Raw genomic sequence first — 20,707 nt, 5'->3', positions numbered from 1 at the left:
CCCCTTTCTCCGGGGAGACACCAGGAGACACACATGGTAGTTAGCGGCTGAGTCTCTTGAACCAAATGGTAGAGTTAGTGACGGAGAGAATTGTACAGTTTAATTCGATCAGTGCTTTATTCATTCAGAAAGAAATGACACAGAATTCTTCCAGAATTCTGGCAAGTAGGAGAGAAGGAATTTTGGTTTGGAGAAGCAAACTGTCTGGCTTCTAAAGAGACTGCAAAGCAAACTGGTCAACTTTGCAATAGGGAAATTAATGCAATACAGTTACAATGATTCATTTGACAAAGCTGGTTGTGTTGTGTATTTCTTTTAAAGGAGACCGTTTGAGCCTGATGCAAAAACACCTCTGCCCTGTGAGCAGCTGTGCTCTGCCTGCTCTCAACCTGGGTACATTCTTGTGGCATCAATGTCATGGCGAGGTCTCTATTTAAAGATTCCTTTCTACCAGCAATGATTTCTCTAAAGTAATGAACAATGCACTGTACAACACTAAGTTAAAAATTCTTAGAAATAAATGCAGAGGCATTAGTCACAATTATCCACACAGTTCTTCAAAATGGTAGCACATGAGAAGAAAAGGGGTCCCTCTCACTCTTTTTCTGAAGACCATCTTTGTTTACTTCATTCTCAAGTAGTAAGAGATTGCAGGAACCATTTGCATAGGATAACTAACATATACCACATCATTTGCACGTCTGCAAGTACACGTGAGTAACCGTAATTACACGTGACACCAATTACTCTATTACTTTGTATTAAATTATAATGGAAAATTCCACTAGAGAATTGAAGCCTAATTGCATCTTAATTTGCATAATTTTGCATATTAATTACATCTCAGATGAATAATAAATTTCAGCAGATTTTTAATTTATGCATAGACACAAAAACAAGTGGAGAAATAATTTAGAAAAAAAAATACCAGCAACTATTACTTAGGGCATTCAACTAATTTTGCTTAGTTTAGCAAAACAAAACTTGGTTTGTTTAATATAACATCTTTAGGCTGACTGCTGTTTATTGCACAAGATGTCAGTCTTGAAACATAGGTGCAGACATGGCTTTTCTTAATAAAATAAAGTGTTCAATTATGACACTTTAAGTTTGAATTTTATATTTTGATAAAACTGTCTCTAGGATAGCATCATGTAGTTGGAAATATTTTTAATTGTTATGCATTTGTATTTAGGCTTAATTTTTGTGGCAGTTATTTTAAATGCAAAAGATGACCAAAAAATAGACCACAAAAATATCCTGGTGAAGGAAATCACTAATAAAAAGATGTCAAATGCTTTCTAATTTTGAGTCTACTATGAAGTCACCCAAGATTGTTTTAGTGATTTTGTATGAATGGTTCAGAAGGAGAAATTCCCTACATTTTTGTTTTGCAGAGTAAAACAATTCATAGGACTGGCTTCTAAAGATTACTATTATTTTCTAGCTGTTTTCTCTATTTCTCTTGCCTGCATGGTAAACAGAAACAAATCGTGCCTGCTAGAGACCTTGGTTTTAAATTTAGTCACCCTTGCTTTGGATTTATCAAACAGAAGGTTTATTTCTCTGAGATAAATAATGCATTTTGGTTACATAGCTGTATCTAGGTTGACAGTCATAGAAAAGCAACACCAAGTCTTCCTCAAATGACAGCATGTAACTTAAAATTCATTTCTTCCATCTCTTGCCTAAACCCAAGCCTCAGAGCTTCCTGCCTGCTGCCACTGTTAGAGGGAGGGGAGAGCTAGCTCTGCCTCCATGAAGCCTAATACTGTGATCATTTACCAAATGATACAAAAGCAGAGAATGACGACGTCCTAATAAATCAGGAATCTGTCAAAATTAATAATCTCAGCCGTCAGCTGTTTTCCTGTGAAGGTCCTACCGGCATCAAATACTTTCCAGTTCGTTCTATAGATTCTCAGTGCAGAAACTGTGCTTGTGCTGCCTGGAGCTGGGTGACCTCGAGAGACCATTCTATACGTGTGTTATCATATAAATCTGGAGTCCACAACTGTGCTGGTTCAGAGGGCTAGGGGCAGGAATTCTTTGCACGCGCCCTCCTCCAGCTACCGATCCCTGCTCTTATTTGCTATCTGATGGATGACACTTGGAGCTAAGGGTTTGGATTTGTCTTTGTTACCTTATATTTCAATATTTTCTGTTTATCTTCAAACAAGTTTGCCTTGTTCTTAGACAAACCAAGACCGATGAAAAAAATCGAAGGCATGCCAAGTACTTCCTGTATCACATGAATTTCTATCAGAAGCTCAACTCCTGCTCGGTTTCTGTTAATCAAGTTACAGTCCTACGAACGCCTTTGATGATCTGAATGTCTAAAACCTGAAATACTTCAGCTATCAAAAATAGAACTGCATCGATGATTGCGTCCCTCCCTTTACTTTTTTGTTCAACCCTTTAGACCAGGTTCTTATATTCAAGACAGCTTTGAGCCGGACCAATTCCTCAAAAGACACAATCCTCCCAACATTTAAGCAATGGTTCCCTCTTGTGGCCGTGCCTGAGTACTGCGGTCTGAGAAAGGCGGGCTGGGAAGAGGGACTAAAAATCTCCTAGGATGTTAAATTATGAAGCACAGTATTCATCTACTTGCAGATCGTATTTGGAGGTCTTCTCAGGTCCCCGGCCTTTCTTACCAGTTTTCAGCCAGGTGCAAGTTTTAGAATTTATGGAGAGAAAAGCAAGCAACTTAATGCTGATTACTGGCAGTATTCGGACAAAAAAACAAACAAAACAAGAAAACACACACCAGCACCTCTTTGGGATGTAGTATCCATACTGTAGCACAGTTTTCAAGATGATAACATGGGTGTTGGAAAAAAGAGCTTAGGTTTTCACTGAAGGCTTTGGAAATTTATTTATGTATTATTTTTATTATTATTTATTCATATTCATTACCTCCTGAGGGAACCTTATCACAAGTGTAGACATAAATCTAGATTCTGCTGGTTCTTTCAGGAGTTTTATCTTCAAAGTTCATCTGAAAGGGGGTGGGGTGGAATCTTACACTTATCCAGTCACTCAAAGATGGTCCTTCCTAGCACCTCTGTTAGATGCTCTCAGAGATGTATTTTGAGTCAGATTTCCCCCGAGGCCACCATCTGACACTCTCCGGACGACCGTGGTACCGCGCATTCTTCTGATTCATCCTGTAACTGCGCATGAACGCTTTCCCTCAGTGTTAGGCTGTGCTCAGGATGGCACAGCCAAGAGATGTCCCTTAAGTAGATTTCTTCCTTCAGATCGTGTTTAATGTAAAAGTAAAGAGTTGTTAGTAATAGAGATAAGAGGTTGCCCCTGTGGTCACGTGAGAGTCAGTACCCAGGAGGAACGGCTGCCGTCCAGGCAGGCTCATGCGATGTTTGCAGAGCATTTCCGAAAAATCCTGTCCTGCAAAGGTCGCCCTTCCATCCCACCCCAAGGATCCTGCTTAAAGAGGGAGAGCGTTCGCGTCTGTCGAGCCATTTCCAAGCCACAACCCTGCTTCCTCGCCACAGAGGTTATTTACTTAAAAGTTTCAACAAGAGAACTGAGACTCAGCATGAAAATGGGTCCTGTTTGGGGTTGGAAAAGGGCTCATTTCCTGGAAGCTAAGGCCTAGAGATCTAGAATAACTAACGTGGGGACTGTGTCACTCTCCTGACTGAGAAGAACTGAGCACCTTCCCATTGCCAGGCCAGCCCCGGGCTCAGCCACCGGATTCAAAGTCTCTGCCCTTCCCCATGGGAGGGGAGCTTGGGAGAGAATGGATACTGAGAAGTGCGGTTGAGTCTCTCTGCTGTGCTCCTGAAGCTACGCGGTAATTTAATTGTCTATACTCTAATATAAAAGAAAAAGTTAAAAAATAAGAAGAAAGTTGTTTTTTTTTTTTTAAAGTCTCTTCCCTTCATTGCCAAGGCAGCGAAGACCCCTGGCCGTCTCACAGGTCTCACCAGCCGGAGGGCATCTGAGCTGCACGGGCGGTGAATTTTTAGCTATCGGTTAATGCAAAAAAGCAAAATGGCTGTCTGGGGAGGCCTTACAAATAGCTGTGAAAAGAAGGGAAGCAAAAAGCAAAGGAGAAAAGGAAAGATATAAACATCTGAATGCAGAGTTCCAAAAAATAGCAAGAAGAGATAAGAAAGCCTTCTTCAGCGATCAATGCAAAGAATAGAGGAAAACAATAGAATGGGAAAGACTAGGGATCTCTTCAAGAAAATCAGAGATACCAAAGGAACATTTCATGCAAAGATGGGCTTGATAAAGGACAGAAATGGTATGGACCTAACAGAAGCAGAAGATATTAAGAAGAGACGGCAAGAATACACAGAAGAACTGTACAAAAAAGATCTTCACGACCCAGATAATCACGATGGTGTGATCACTCACCTAGAGCCAGACATCCTGGAATGTGAAGTCAAGTGGGCCTTAGAAAGTGTCACTACGAACAAAGCTAGTGGAGGTGATGGAATTTCAGTTGAGCTATTCCAAATCCTGAAAGATGATGCTGTGAAAGTGCTGCACTCAATATTCCAGCACATTTGGAAAACTCAGCAGTGGCCACTGGACTGGAAAAGGTCAGTTTTCATTCCAATCCCAAAGAAAGGCAATGCCAAAGAATGCTCAAACTACCACACAATTGCACTCATCTCACATGCTAGTAAAGTAATGCTCAAAATTCTCCAAGCCAGGCTCCAGCAATATGTGAACCGTGAACTTCCAGATGTTCAAGCTGGTTTTAGAAAAGGCAGAGGAACCAGAGATCAAATTGCCAACATCTGCTGGATCATGGAAAAAGCAAGAGAGTTCCAGAAAAACATCTATTTCTGCTTTATTGACTATGCCAAAGCCTTTGACTGTGTGGATCACAATAAACTGTGGAAAATTCTGAAAGAGATGGGAATACCAGACCACCTGATCTGCCTCTTGAGAAATTTGTATGCAGGTCAGGAAGCAACAGTTAGAACTGGACATGGAACAACAGACTGGTTCCAAATAGGAAAAGGAGTTCGTCAAGGCTGTATATTGTCACCCTGCTTATTTAACTTCTATGCAGAGTACATCATGAGAAACGCTGGACTGGAAGAAACATAAGCTGGAATAAAGATTGCTGGGAGAAATATCAATAACCTCAGATATGCAGATGACACCACCCTTATGGCAGAAAGTGAAGAGGAACTAAAAAGCCTCTTGATGAAGGTGAAGGAGGAGAGTGAAAAAGTTGGCTTAAAACTCAACATTCAGAAAACAAAGATCATGGCATCTGGTCCCATCACTTCATGGGAAGTAGATGGGGAAATAGTGGAAACAGTGTCAGACTTTATTTTTCTGGGCTCCAAAATCACTGCAGATGGTGACTGCAGCCATGAAATTAAAAGACGCTTACTCCTTGGAAGGAAAGTTATGACCAACCTAGATAGCATATTCAAAAGCAGAGACATTACTTTGCCAACAAAGGTCTGTCTAGTCAAGGCTATGGTTTTTCCAGTAGTCATGTATGGATGTGAGAGTTGGACTGTGAAGAAGGCTGAGTGCTGAAGAATTGATGCTTTTGAACTGTGGTGTTGGAGAAGACTCTTGAGAGTCCCTTGGACTGCAAGGAGATCCAACCAGTCCATTCTGAAGGAGATCAGCCCTGGGATTTCTTTGGAAGAAATGATGCTAAAGCTGAAAGTCCTGTACTTTGGCCACCTCATGTGAAGAGTTGACTCATTGGAAAAGACTCTGATGCTGGGAGGGATTGGGGGCAGGAGGAGAAGGGGACGACAGAGGATGAGATGGCTGGATGGCATCACTGACTCAATGGATGTGAGTCTGAGTGAACTCTGGGAGTTGGTGATGGACAGGGAGGCCTGGCGTGCTGTGATTCATGGGGTCGCAAAGAGTCGGACATGACTGAGTGACTGATCTGATCTGATCTGCGGCCAGAGACGTACAAGAACTCACCTCACACAGGAGGCTTATGCATTCAGGAAATAAGACGAGCATTAATCCTTAGGTCCAAAATGGAAAAAATAAAGACTTTCTTCCAACAGTGAACTTTAGGAAAGAAAACTGTTTCCTGTGGTGGTTCTGTGCCCCCCTTGCTAGAGTCACCGGGGTTGGGAGTGCCCCTTTCACACGCCCTTTGTCACGGCCCCCAGGTTCAGTGTGAGTTCCCATGGGAGCTGGTGCCCAAACAGCCACCCGGGTTTGCTTGGGCTCGAGTTTCTTTCTGCCTATGACAGAAATGAAAACTAAGTGAAATGTAGTGACACACTCCCTCTTACAAGTGCAAAATTATTGCATCTTCTAGATATGTATTTTCTATATTATATAATAAATTAGTAATATCATATATGGGCTTCCCTGGTGGCTCAGCAGTAAAAGAATCTTCCTGCAAAGCAGGAGCCAAAGGAGACACAGTTTCAATCCCTAAATCGGGAAGATCCCCTGGAGGAGGGCACGGCAACCCACACCAGTATTCTTGCCTGGAGAATCCCATGGACAAAGGAGCCTGGCGGGCTACAGTCCTTGGGGTCAGAAAGAGTGAGACATGACTGAAGTGACTTAGAATATTACATGGTAATATTATGTATAATAATGAATCACCAAGAGCTGTTTTCTACAGCATATGTTCCCTCACACCCTTAATCTCTCCCGGTACTTGCTCACCCTCTGTCTGTGTCTCTCTCTCTCTCTCTGAGATTAGCAGGGCAATCCATTAACACAGAAAAAAATACAAAATAAAAATCCATTTGCCTCTTCACCTTCCTTATCTGAGCATAGAGGCCCTTGGAAGTTTGCAAAACAAATAAGGAAAAAGGGAACTATAACCCAGAGGAACCCAGAGTTTAGATTGAAAAGTCCAGGAAAATGGCGAACAAAATATCCAAGATTTGGGGCTAAAATATATTTTCTGGCTTTTTATTTTGTCGAAGAATTTTTTAAAACCCAAACTAAAAATAATAATATATTCTAACTATCATTTATAAAAGAAAAGATACCTTAACAACAAATGAATAAGGAGAACACAGTCTCCAGAAGTTAAAAGGGCATCCCCTTGTGTTGGGGATTTAGCTTTAGAAAGCAGTCACTCCACATTTTCTTTCTCTGTGCTATCGTCAGTTAGATCAGTTAAATTTCAGCCTAGAGCAGGGCTCGTCACAGACCAGCATCTGGGACTCACTGTCTCTCCTCCCTGGTCCCTCGGGGCTCTGGTCAGATGCCATCTCTTCCAAGAGATGCCCTTCATTCCCCAATTCACAGTGAAAGTGTGAGTTAGTCACTCAGCGGTGTCTGACTCTTTGTAACCCCATGGACTTTATGCCACCAGGCTCCTCTGTCCATGGGATTCTCCAGGCAAGAATACTGGAGGGGGTTTCCATCTCCCTTCTCTGGTGGATCTTCCCGACCCAGGGATTGAATCCAGGTCTCCTGATTGCAGGCAGACTCTTTACTATCAGAGCCACCTGGGAGCTCGGCATCTAAGTTCTCACCATCGTTTCATTTTCATCATTTTCTTTTGAAATTGGTGTTTAACTTCCCTCCATCTCCAGATGGCTAACTCCTTGAGGTCAGGAATTCCTATAACTTAAGCATTTTTTATAAAACATTCCATAAATCTCAACTGGTCACATGAACCCAATGTAAAATAAAATGCAATGATTCATACAAGAGTCACTGTTTTCCTCCTAAAGACTAACAACTTCTTATGTGTGCTCAATCACTTGGCTGTGTCTGACTCTTTGCAACCCCATTAAGTGTAATCCACCAGGCTCCTTGTCCATGGAATTTTCCAGACAAGAAGACTGGAGTGGGTTGCCATTTTCTACTCCAGGGGATCTTCCCAACCCAGGGATCAAACCCACATCTCTTGGTCTCCTGCATTGGCAGGTGGGTTCTTCACCACTGCACCACCTGAGAACGGGTTAGAAATGCTAGAGGATAGCTCACCACACATGCTGGCAATGAGGACCAGCACCCACGACATGCATTTCCCAGCTTCTTCTTCCCTTTTCCAATTTCCAAATCATGACATCCCTATGTATATCCATATATGGTGAGATGTATATGGTTCAGTTCAGTCACTCAGTCGTGTCCTACTGTTTGCGACCCCATGAATCACAGCACGCCAGGCCTCCCTGTCCATCACCAACTCCCAGAGTTCACTCAGACTCACATCCATCGAGTTGGTGATGCCATCCAGCCATCTCATCCTCTGTCGTCTCCTCTTCCTCCTGCCCCCAATCCCTCCCAGCATCAGAGTCTTTTCCAGTGAGTCAACTCTTCACATGAGGTGGCCAAAGTACAGGACTATCAGCTTTAGCATCATTTCTTCCAAAGAAATCCCAGGGCTGATCTCCTTCAGAATGGACTGGTTGGATCTCCTTGCAGTCCAAGGGACTCTCAAGAGTCTTCTCCAACACCACAGTTCAAAAGCATCAATTCTTCGGCCTTCAGCCTTCTTCACAGTCCAACTCTCACATCCATACATGACCACTGGAAAAACCATAGCCTTGACTAGACGGACCTTTGTTGGCAAAGTAATGTCTCTGCTTTTGAATATACTATCTAGGTTGGTCATAACTTTCCTTCTAAGGAGTAAGCATCTTTTAATTTCATGACTGCAGTCAACATCTGCAGTGATTTTGGAGCCCAGAAAAATAAAGTCTGACACTGTTTCTACTGTTTCCGCATCTATTTCCCATGAAGTGATGGGACCAGATGCCATGATCTTCGTTTTCTGAATGTTGAGTTTTAAGCCAACTTTTTCACTCTCCACTTTCACTTTCATCAAGAGGCTTTTTAGTTCCTCTTCACTTTCTGCCATAAGGGTGGTGTCATCTGCATATCTGAGGTTATTGATATTTCTCCCGGCAATCTTGATTCCAGCTTATGTTTCTTCCAGTCCAGCGTTTCTCATGATGTACTCTGCATAGAAGTTAAATAAGCAGGGTGACAATATACAGCCTTGACGAACTCCTTTTCCTATTTGGAACCCGTCTGTTTTTCCATGTCCAATTCTAACTGTTGCTTCCTGACCTGCATACAAATTTCTCAAGAGGCAGGTCAGGTGTTTGGTATTCCCATCTCTTTTAGAATTTTCCACAGTTTATTGTGTATGCTAGGATACATAAATATCTAAATAGATATGCATGAAGCACGAAATGGCAACCCACTCCAGTATTCTTGCCTGGAAAATCCCATGGATAGAGGAACCTGGCGGGCTACAGTCCATGGGATCACAGAGTCCGACACAACTTGGTGACTAAACCACCACCACCATATAGATATGCATGTATCTATATATTTATTATGAGCTTCCCAGGTGGCTTTAGTGGTGAAGAACCTGCTTGCCAATGCAGGAGATGTGAGAGATGCAAGTTCAGTCCCTGGATGAGGAAGATTCCCTGGAGGAGGGCATGGCAACCCACTCCAGTACTCTTGCCTGGAGAATCCCCATGGACAGAGGAGCTTGGCAGGGTATATTTCTCTTGGAAATTCCTTGGGCAGAGAACCCTGGTAGGCTACAGTCCAAAGGGTTGCAAAGAGTCAGACACAGCTGAAGAATCTTACAGGCATGCATGCTTACATCGATTATATATATAGAGAGAGATCAAAAAATGTCTGGAACTTGCTCTAGTTAAGACCACAGTCTGTGGCTCATAAATGGGGAGAAAATGTGTACTTCTTCCTAGTCTTGCTCTCAGCCAACCACTGCCATTATTTTCCAGATTGTCTTGGTGAACTTGATCCCTGATGCTGGGCTTCAGGGGCCCGTGGGTGCCACACGCTTGTAGTTCTTAGGCTTAGGAAGCCTTTCGGAAGTGCTCTGCCTCAGTCTTCCAAAAGGAAACGAGACTCAGAGAGCAGAGGAAGCTGGACATCTGACTCCCCAGTGGGTGCTTCTCCCCTCAACTATTGGAAAATCACGTGGCAATTTGTGCTTTTTAAAAGAAAAAGTTTAGGGGTAATCTAATTATTTTCATATCGCATCAAGAAAGGAAGAAGGGAAGGCAGAACAAGCCGCCCAAACCAACCAGGTGAACTCTAGAGAAATCTGATTTTCACCACAAGTCAGAGCCTTGGGAGCCAGATCAGTACCCAGGGGAGACTAGAAGATGGATCCGTCCTTGGCAAAGACTGCTTTTTGGGTGAGTAAGCCGCCCACTAGCCTTTTTTGTTCCCCTCCCATCTTCTAGATAAAAATGAGTGTTTAAAAACTGTGCTAAAATTTTCAAAAACACCTTAAAAAGATTCCATTACTTAAAGTGATTTGGATAATTGTGTTCAATGGTAGCCATTATTTAAAAATATAATTAGTTGCTGAACTCAGAGAAGGAGGGAAATTTCTGCAGGTGTTTCTCATTATTTGCTATGCATACAAAATATCTGCATAAATTACCATTATTATTCCAATGTATACTAAGAGACAATAAAGCATTAGCAAGCAAAGAAGAACGCTGTTGACCCACAGACTGAGAGAGAGGCCTGGATCGGCGGTAATCGTGTGCTGGCCTTCAGAGCTACTGCCGCACATGTGCGACCGCATTCAGGATTGAAAGAAACAATTTTGCACCTGTAACAATATTACATATGGAACGTAACTCCATCAGACAGATATTGAGCGTGGAGGAGGGGCGGGGAGAAACACGCTCCAGACAATGTGGAGAGGAGCAGTGCATGTGCTAATTGTTTCCAAAGGTTTACACATTTCACACATGCTGAGGGTGGGCATTTGGGATATTTCTTTGGGTTGAAAACCCCCACAGAACACACAAATGAGGTGTTTTTTTTTAGTATGAGGTGCATTGCACATTTTCTTTTACGATATTTTTAGAGTTCAACAGCAATGTCATTGTCAGCTCAATCCAACAGAACATTCTGTGATGGTGGAAATGTCATCCAGTACCAGCAGCCACTAGCCACGGACGACTACAGAGCACTTAAAACACGGCTGGTGCAGCTGAGGAACTGGTCTGTCTAGATTCAAACCAATTTAAATGCAAATAGCCACATGAGGTTAGTGGTTGCTGAACTGTGCATCACAGGACAACTTGATGATTTGAGCGAAAATGCAGGTCCTAACCACTAGCCAACAAAGGTCCGTCTAGTCAAGGCTATGGTTTTTCCTGTGGTCATGTATGGATGTGAGAGTTGGACTGTGAAGAAGGCTGAGTGCTGAAGAATTGATGCTTTTGAACTGTGGTGTTGGAGAAGACTCTTGAGAGTCCCTGGACTGCAAGGAGATCCAACCAGTCCATCCTAAAGGAGATCTGTCCTGGGTATTATTTGGAAGGACTGATGCTAAAGCTGAAACTCCAGTACTTTGGCCACCTCATGCAAAGAGTTGACTCATTGGAAAAGACTCTGATGCTGGGAGGGATTGGGGGCAAGAGGAGAAGGGGATGACAGAGGATGAGATGGCTGGATGGCATCACCGACTGGATGGATGTGAGTCTGAGTGAACGCCGGGAGTTGGTGATGGACAGGGAGGCCTGGCATGCTGCGATTCATGGGATCGCAAAGAGTTGGACACGACTGAGTGACTGAACTGAACTGAACCACTAGACCTCCAGGGAATTCCCTCACTACGCTCTTCCATATACTGACTATATACCATACACGGGGCTAAACATTATCTCATTTAACAACCCCAACAAGTTACGAGGTCAGCACTCTTATGTCTGAGGAACCTGAGTTCCACAGAAATTGTTGCTTATCTTGAAGTCATCAGACTAACATGGGAGGGAGTCAGGATGTAATTTAGAGTCTGACTTCAGATCTTTCCTTGTGGAACTCTGGATAAAGAGTCATCAAGAAGCACGCCATTGCATTTATTCTACTCATTCACAATGAATCGGCTTCTGAGGCTCCAGAACATGAGGTCAAATGATGACTGGGTGGCTGATATAAGGAGGTCCATACTGACGGCGAATCCAGTGGTCCACCTGGTTCATAACATTGACAAGAGGGAAGCCCAGAAGAGCTGAGTTCAAATGTACCAGTCAGTGGTTAGGGAGCCTGGAACCAACGCCACTGAGACAGACGTTTACACTGAGTGCCCTGGACGCACAGCACGTGGCAGACACGCGTGAAACGGTGCCCGTGCCTGCTCTAGGGAAGTCCCCCGCAGTGACCAGCGGGCAGACACAGGACGTGGAGGGGCCTGGTCTTTTGCTGACGAGGCCTTGTACAAATAGAAAACAGGAGCTGCAAAACGAAAGCAAATCACTCGCCCGTTTACCCATAATCCTGCTTTTCGTGTGTTATCCTTGCTTCTTAGAAGTGATGTTTCACCAATGCAGCCTCATAGCCCCTCATAGTCCAAAAATTCACAAATGGCCTCATGCTTTAGGCTCATCCAAGAAAGGAATAGCGCTAAGAGGTTAGTCAGGGAATGAGGAAGGCGGAACGTCGGTTCAGCTCATTTTTGTCCCTCTGTCGGGGGTACAGACAAACAGCAAGGTGGGGTCTCACTATCATGGCCTTTGCAGTATTCTTAGAATTCATGTAGTCTTCTTGAGAGTTTGACACACGTACACATCTTTTGGTTAAGGGGCCCAGAGAGGTCCAGAACATAAAGGAAAACTCTTTTCTCCTAACTGTGTCTTAGGCACTTTGTATACTTAAGTGAAACTGCCTCCATTGAACTGTACAGACGTTAAGTAACTTTCCCCAAAATCCCATGGCGAGTGAGTTAGAAAGCCAGGATTTGAATGCAGAGCTACTGAGTTCCTAAAATTGCCACTCTCTTTACTTCTGGGACCTGCTCCTCGTTGGCATACAGTAAGGTTTGTGACCCAGGCTTGAAATCCTGAGTATAATATGGCCTCACATACGAGGGTCAGCACAGCCAGCGGCTTCAAGGACACAAACCAGTTCACTGGTCGTGCCTAATGACTTGTCTCAAAATCCGTGCAAATTCTGATCCTTCCAACCAAGTGAGCCTCCACACTCTGCCTCGTGTCATCTCCCAGAAAACTTCCCAAAGCTACGATTTTTCCCACTGATTTTGCAGCTCACATGCCCCACTTACTCTTCAGAACCAGGTTGACAACCCCTCGGTTGACGGCCACTGTGCCGCGCCTGCTGCTCGTCACTATGGTCATGTGTTCAGGCACGTCTGCCTTTGCTGTCTTTCTTTTCTTTCGCCTCTACCCTCCGCTCTGCTCCTCAGTCGTGAGTTCCAACCCTGCCCCTTTCTGGATCTCCAGTAACCGAGAAAGTGCCAGCACAGTGTGGGCACTTAAGTATGTCTTGAACCGAACCAAGCAGCAAGCTCTACACAAAGTCTAACCAAATCCTAGTTAAAGCAAGATATACCTTGTTTCCACACTGACAGTATCACTGAGTGAGCTAGCCACAGCGGCACAGCTTCACAGACGTGCGTGCGTGTTCTCTTATCACTGTTACCTTCTAACTGTTCCCCACAGCACTGTGAGCCTTTTCGAGAAGGATCTTGTTTATGTCAAGGTCGCACAGAGTCGGACACGACTGAAGAGACGCAGCAGCAGCAGCACATATGTTAAAAGCACAGACTCTGGAGTGTCCAGCCCAAGCCCACCCCTCTTCACCTTATCAGCTTTATGCTTGAATGGTACCTGAGGCTTAGTCTATAACAATGACTGAGTGTCAACATGGAAAAGTTGGTACCATTGCAAGAAACAAGAGGCAGGACAGGCCCCTGAGGGCCACTCGGGAGGCACCCGATTGAGGCCAAAGAGGAGTGAGGGGTAAACCTCAATCAGAGCTTTTATCTGGGTTTCTGTGGGAATGGCGAGGCAGCACAGCATGAATATTTTAGGATTGGCTAGCTTGGGCTTCTCCAGTGGCCCAGTGGTAAAGAATCCGCCTGCGATGTAGGAGACACAGGAGGCATGGGTTCAATCCCTGGGTCGGGAAGATCCCCTGGAGAAGGACATGGCAACCCACTCCTGAATCCTTGCCTGGAGCATCCCCACGGACAGAGGGGCCTGGCGGGCTACAGTCCACGGGGTCACAAAGAAGTGGACATGACTGAGCGACTTTCTCTTCACTTCATGACAAGCCCACTCCTGGCTGAGGCCTTTCTGTCTCTGAAAATTGGCTACCCTGAGGAGGGGAGGCAAGATTTTTAAGATGTCAAAATGTCATAAGATACAGAAGATAAAAAAACATGGTGAGTACATGTTTTACTTCCCTCATTTGTCAAATGAGGATAACATAATTATACAATTACAACATCATACAGTTATAGTAACTACATACTGCACAGTATGTGACACATCAGAAGCACGGTGTAGAAATGAGCGATAGTATTAGACACAACACCAGCTCTCACAATGCCTCCCAGAGTAAGAAGTGCCCCGAAAGACATGAATGGGTGAACGAGTGAGTGAGTTCCCATGAGGATTCTCCTTAATGTTAGGCAACCGACATTCTCCATGTCTTAGACACAGAAAGTGAATCCATGGATAAAGCTGGCAGCAGAGAAGGAAGAACCAGACCTACAGAAGGAATGTGGCTCCCAGCGATGAGAGGCTTCACCGCCGTGTTCTGAGCCTGCCCCCTGCAGTCCATCTATCTCTGTCTCAATGTTTAAGGCAGGCATTTGTCTTTGAGCCCTCTTTCGGCAGCTCCGCAGTCCTCCCGTGAAGTGTAGTCTCCCCCATCCACAACCAGTGAGGTTTCCTTGGACTTGGTGCCGCTACCCTCACTCCCAATTTAAAACAGAAAATTTGCATCTTCAGACATCAGCAGCATGAGACAACCTAAGAAATAAGTGTGCATTAGGCTTCTAAATAGACTTTTCCCTTGTTATCTGTATACAGCATCTGTCTAATGGAAAATGAAGCAACAACATCCATCTCTTTCAACTGCCATTAAAGTTCAGTGGAATCCACTGAACTCTCCTTGTTACAAGCGTAGGATCTGATACCACTCACCACTTCTAATGAACCTGGATCTTAGAGGCTTAGGCATTTAGAGCTGGGGGACTGGATGGTATGCAATCTACTCCCCGGATTTCCAAAGAAGAAAACAGAATCCAACGTCACATCTGCCATCTCTTGTCAACAATCCTGGAAAAAGGGCTCATTTGTGTGTGTTTAGGTTACCCAATAAAGCTAAGTTTTCTTAAATCAGTATTTGGTCAATGAATGCAGACATTTTACTAGCATTAATACAAGAAACTTATTCAATGAAGAATGAGGCTTGGAAATATCCATATAAGGTCCCTTTGATGCCTGGAAGAAATAATTCACATTAAAACATGGGTAAGAAACTAATTCCCTTGTTCATAGCTATAAATAGCTGTCTTCAAAACAGCATTGAATAGTGCCTTTGGCGGCCCATATCCACCAACTTCTAGCCATGTGACTTTGTGTGAATTATTTAAAGACTCAGAGGGTCTGTTTTCGTATCTGTAAAATGAAGACATTAAACCAGATGTTTGAAATTTTAGCATTTCCCAGTTTGATGAGAAAGTTTATACTCAAACTTTATGGTGCTAATTACCTACAGGTCAGCACACCGACTATCAATATCATTTCAGAATACGAGACAATACCAGACTCAGAATAGAATTCTCATAAATATACTTTTTATATACTCTCATGATCTTGCTTAATCTTTTGAGGCTATCGAGAAGTCCAATTTAAAAGCAAGTTGAGTTAGAGGTCTTCATATAGCATTCATTCCCACACACTCAAAATAGGAAATGTTAGCTATTTAATTAGTCAGGTTCATAATTTAGTTTGTAAACTCAGAGACCATATCTGGGTTTTACATAATATTGATTACATGATCAGGATTCATTAAAGGATAATAATTTAAAAATCACTTTTAGTTTTTCTAGCTAATTTCCTTTCCATATGAATGCTTCATATTTTAACATATCATCCTTTTCTCCTACTTATTTATTTATTTTTGCTCTAGAAAACCAGGGAGAATTCATCTAGAATGATGACAAAATTAATGGAAATTTAAATGAAAGTGCAATCTTATTGGAATTTCATTTTTGATGACATAATAATAGGCTTATAGAGCACCTTTCGTCTATGGCCCTCTAAGCACTTTACAGCGTTAGTTAATTCGCACAACAATCCTGTGAGGTTGGCAATTATAATCAGCCCCATTATGCAAATCAGAGAAGTGTGATGCAGGGAGGTGAAGCTCCCCAGGCGATGGGAAGTCAGGGGCAGAGGCACAAGCTTCCGTGTCCTCAGCACTGCACACCCAAAAAGGCTCTTGGAAAGCCTTCCGTTCTCATTGGTTGCCACAAAAAGTTCTCTTTTCAAAAGAAACAAAGTCATAAGGAGAGTTTAATTCTGTCTCCTTGTCAGTGTTCCACATGGGATATGAAAGAATTTGAAGGATGGGACAGGACAGAAGGGAGCGTGCCTTGCAGTGTGAAAAGAACTTACTGTCATGAATTCTCCTACCGGAATAAGACTATGATACTCATTTACTCATCAGCAAAATTTGAAGGAAAAAATATTGACCCCAATACTAATGTGAGCCTTGTTTATGAGAGCAGGGCTTCCTTATTGATCACTGTTTGCTTAGTGGGTCTCATACTAAGGATTTTGTGTGCGCTCTCTCTTAATCCTTGTGAAACCTAAGTGTCCTGGTTAGCCAGTGCTGTGTAACGAAGCACCTTAAAGCTCAGGGCCTTCAGAATACACGTGCTCATTTACTTGTGGTTCAGCAGTGGGTTGGTTGCATAGGCTGCAAGCTGTCCCACAAGCCTCTCCTGTTTAGCTAGCAGCCAGAGCATGGATTTCTCACGGCAAGCATTTGCTTAACTACTACTGCACACTGTCTACCAATATCCCATGAGCTGTGCAAGTTACGTGGCCAAGCACAACACCAAACTGCAGTGAGGTACATGGTGCCCAGCATGTTCAGCCCAGTTCAGTTCAGTCGCTCAGTCGTGTCCGACTCTTTGCGACCCCATGAACCGCAGCACGCCAGGCCTCCCTGTCCATCACCAGCTCCTGGAGTGCACCCAACCCATGTCCATTGAGTGGGTGATGCCATCCAGCCATCTCATCCTCTGTCGTCCCCTTCTCCTCCTCCCTCAATCTTTCCTCACCATGAGGGCAGTCCAGTTGTATAGCTAAACCCATCAGTGTTCAGGAAATTTTATTCCTCCCATGAAGGTGGTAAAAAGTGTGACTAGCTTGAGTAAATAACCGAACCTAGCTTTGTACTTATTCTTGTTCTCATTTTACATGTAAGAAAGCAGGTTGCAGGTAGGAAAGGCTTAGGAGTTTGACTTTATGTACTTCTCCTGACCCCTGCTCTCACGGCTGTTTCTCTTTAAGCAAAAAGTACCTCACAGGCTGCCTTCTCGCCCCTTGGATCATCCACACAGAGCAACGCAGACCCACCTTATCCTCCTCGCTGGAGACCGGTGACGATTTAAGTTACAGGGCCGTGGACCTCTCCATTCCGGTTATGGCTTAAGCAGGGGTTAAACAGCCCTTTTTGATTCTGTGCCTAGAGCTCCTCATGGAACCAGAAGCCGTGAACCCTCCTCATCCCTTCATCACTAGTGCATTTAAGCCATTAAACCATCCTGCTGCATTTCAAAGAACGAGGCAGACAGGGCACAGAAAGCACCCTTTAGCTTTAGGATCTATGAATTAATCATTCCAGCGAACCAGATACAGGGTTCACCTAAGGTCTCAGACCTCCTCAAGATAAATACTAAACATATCTGACTATTCTGTAGAAGCAATGCAAATTACCAACAGTCCCAAGGTCGAGGATCTGAGAAGTGATAAGAAGTTCAAATAAACTAGCTCCCGAGGTCAGGCAAGAATATTGTTACTGGTGTGACTATCACACATCGTTCACACATACTGGCTCCTGCCAGTCCCGGCAGGGACACCAGGAGGTGTGAGATGGGCTGGTTTCAAATCCCATACTGTTATTGGCTCATCTCTCGGCTCAATTTGCATTCTGCAAAATCATGAACACAAGAAAGGAGAAAGATTGGCAACTTTATCAGTGTATGTCTAGCAGTTTAAAGGGAGCTAATAGTGTGTAATATCTGTGAAAGTGGGAAATGGATAGAAGCTGCAACATTCCAATATTTGCTTTTCAAATTCCATTTTGCAGAGTGCAAGGATTCCCTGGCAGGGCTACAGGAGCAGCTGCAGGAGAAAAAAGGCGAGGCAGAGGTACAGTGCCCTCGGACTCCCCTTACTCTATCGGAGCAGCTGCATTTTTATCTGCTTTATCAATTGAACTCCATGTACAATTACATTTGAATAAAAGCATTCTGCTGCTTAAAAATGGTTAGAAACCATTGGTTTTGATCATGGCTTTCTGTGCCATAATACCCATTTTTTCTGCACCCAAGAACAGCACTCGTCTTAAACATGCCCTTAACGTTTATTGATTGAATGTTGGCTCTTTATGTAGCAGCAAAGAATGGGATTATTTTTGCCATGCTTTAGCATTGTTTTTTCCCCAAAACATGCCCTGTTTTATTTTGATTGCTTTAATCTTTTGTTCTCTTTCCCTTATGTTCAGCCTCAAAATTGCTATTTTACTCCTTGCCTAGGGACAGGCATATTTGATACCATTTCAAATAAATAATCTAACTGGAGATTGGAGAGGAAAACAATGTGATCTCTCAGGTCTAGGAATGGTTGTGCTTCACTTAATTTATGCAAAGCCTTCTGTAGCACACTCCCAGTAGAATTTCCTCTGGAAGCCTGGTGACTGCCTTTCAGGACAGCAGGGTTTCCTGGAGCACACGGATGGGCATCACCCAAGGGCTTTCTCCAGTCACTTCTACTTTCCATCTCTTTTTTCTAAGTGTCATGTTCAGATAAGCAGGGAGACTGCAGGCGCACAGGCTGTTCCCTGCAAGCCAGAGCGGCTTGTGTCTATTTATACGTGTACACGGTGAGATTGCTTGGACAGGCACTTCATGAGAATGCCGCAGCCTTCTCTTTTAACATGATATTCGAAGCCTCCTTTTTCTCACAGCATTGAGTACTCTCACATGAGAGCATCCCTCATCTTCTTGGCCATCACAGTTCAGAGAAGGAGGAACCACGTTTAATCTTTGAGGGTGCCCAGTAACTCCTTCTGTTCTCTTTGGCACCAGGCCTAGGGGCACATCTCTGATCCTAGATTTAGACACCTGTGGCTTTAGACTTCATGAAAATCTCCTTGCTGGCACCTTTTCAATGGTCTTTATAGCTACAATCATGTTGGAATAAAATTCATGATTCTTCTTGGTCACATTTTGGGGTTGTTGGAGGAAACAAATTGGAATTATTAGAGAAAGCAAATCAAAACTACAATGAGGTACCACCTCACACTGGTCACATGGCCCTCATTAAAAAGTCTACAAGTAACAAACGCTGGAGAGGGGATGGAGAGAGAGGGATCTTCCTACACTGTTGGTGGGAATTTAAGTTTGCACAGCCACTGCAGAAAACATTATGGAGGTTCCTCAGAAAACTAAAATAAGAATTACCATATGATTCAGCAATCCTACTTCTGGGCAAGTGTCCAGAGAAAACTACAATTCAAACATATACGGGCACTCCTGTGTTTATGGCAGCACTATAGCCAAGATATGGAAACAGCTTAAAGCTTAAATGTTCATTAGCAGAGGAGTAGACAAAGAAGATGTGGTGTGTATACTATACATATAGAAATTTGTATGCAGGTCAGGAAGCAACAGTTAGAACTGGATATGGAACAACAGACTGGTTCCAAATAGGAAAAGGAGTTCGTCAAGGCTGTATATTGTCACCCTGTTTATTTAACTTATATGCAGAGTACATCATGAGAAACACTGGACTGAAAGAAACACAAGCTGGAATCAAGATTGCCGGGAGAAATATCAATAACCTCAGATATGCAGATGACACCACCCTTATGGCAGAAAGTGAAGAGGAACTCAAAAGCTTCTTGATGAAAGTGAAAGTGGAGAGTGAAAAAGTTGGCTTAAAGCTCAACATTCAGAAAACGAAGATCATGGCATCCAGTCCCACCACTTCATGGGAAATAGATGGGGAAACAGTGGAAACAGTGTTAGACTTTATTTTTCTGGGCTCCAAAATCACTGCGGATGGTGATTGCAGCCATGAAATTAAAAGACACTTACTCCTTGGAAGGAAAGTTATGACCAACCTAGATAGCATGTTCAAAAGCAGAGACGTTACTTTGCCAACAAAGGTTCGTCTAGTCAAGGCTATGGTTTTTCCTGTGGTCATGTATGGATGTGAGAGTTGGACTGTGAAGAAGGCTGAGGGCCAAAGAATTGATGCTTTTGAACTGTGGTGTTGGAGAAGACTCTTGAGAGTCCCTTGGACTGCAAGGAGATCCACCCAGTTCATTCTGAAGGAGATCAGCCCTGGGTGTTCTTCAGAAGGAATGATGCTAAAGCTGAAACTCTAGTACTTTGGCCACCTCATGCAAAGAGCTGACTCATTGGAAAAGACTCTGATGCTGGGAGGGATTGGGGGCAGGAGGAGAAGGGGATGCCAGAGGATGAGATGGCTGGATGGCATCACTGACTCGATGCACGTGAGTCTGGGTGAACTCCGGGAGTTGGTGATGGACAGGGAGGCCTGGTGTGCTGTGATTCATGGGGTGGCAAAGAGTTGGACACGACTGAGCGACTGAACTGACATGAACTGAACCTTCCATGTGACACAGAAATAAGCCATATGGAGATTCTACCAATGTTTTAAGTTCATGCTCTAGCACC

The sequence above is a fragment of the Bos mutus genome, chromosome 1, assembly GCF_027580195.1.
Source record: "Bos mutus isolate GX-2022 chromosome 1, NWIPB_WYAK_1.1, whole genome shotgun sequence".
Classification (NCBI taxonomy): domain Eukaryota; kingdom Metazoa; phylum Chordata; class Mammalia; order Artiodactyla; family Bovidae; genus Bos; species Bos mutus.
This window is presented reverse-complemented; position numbering follows the sequence as displayed.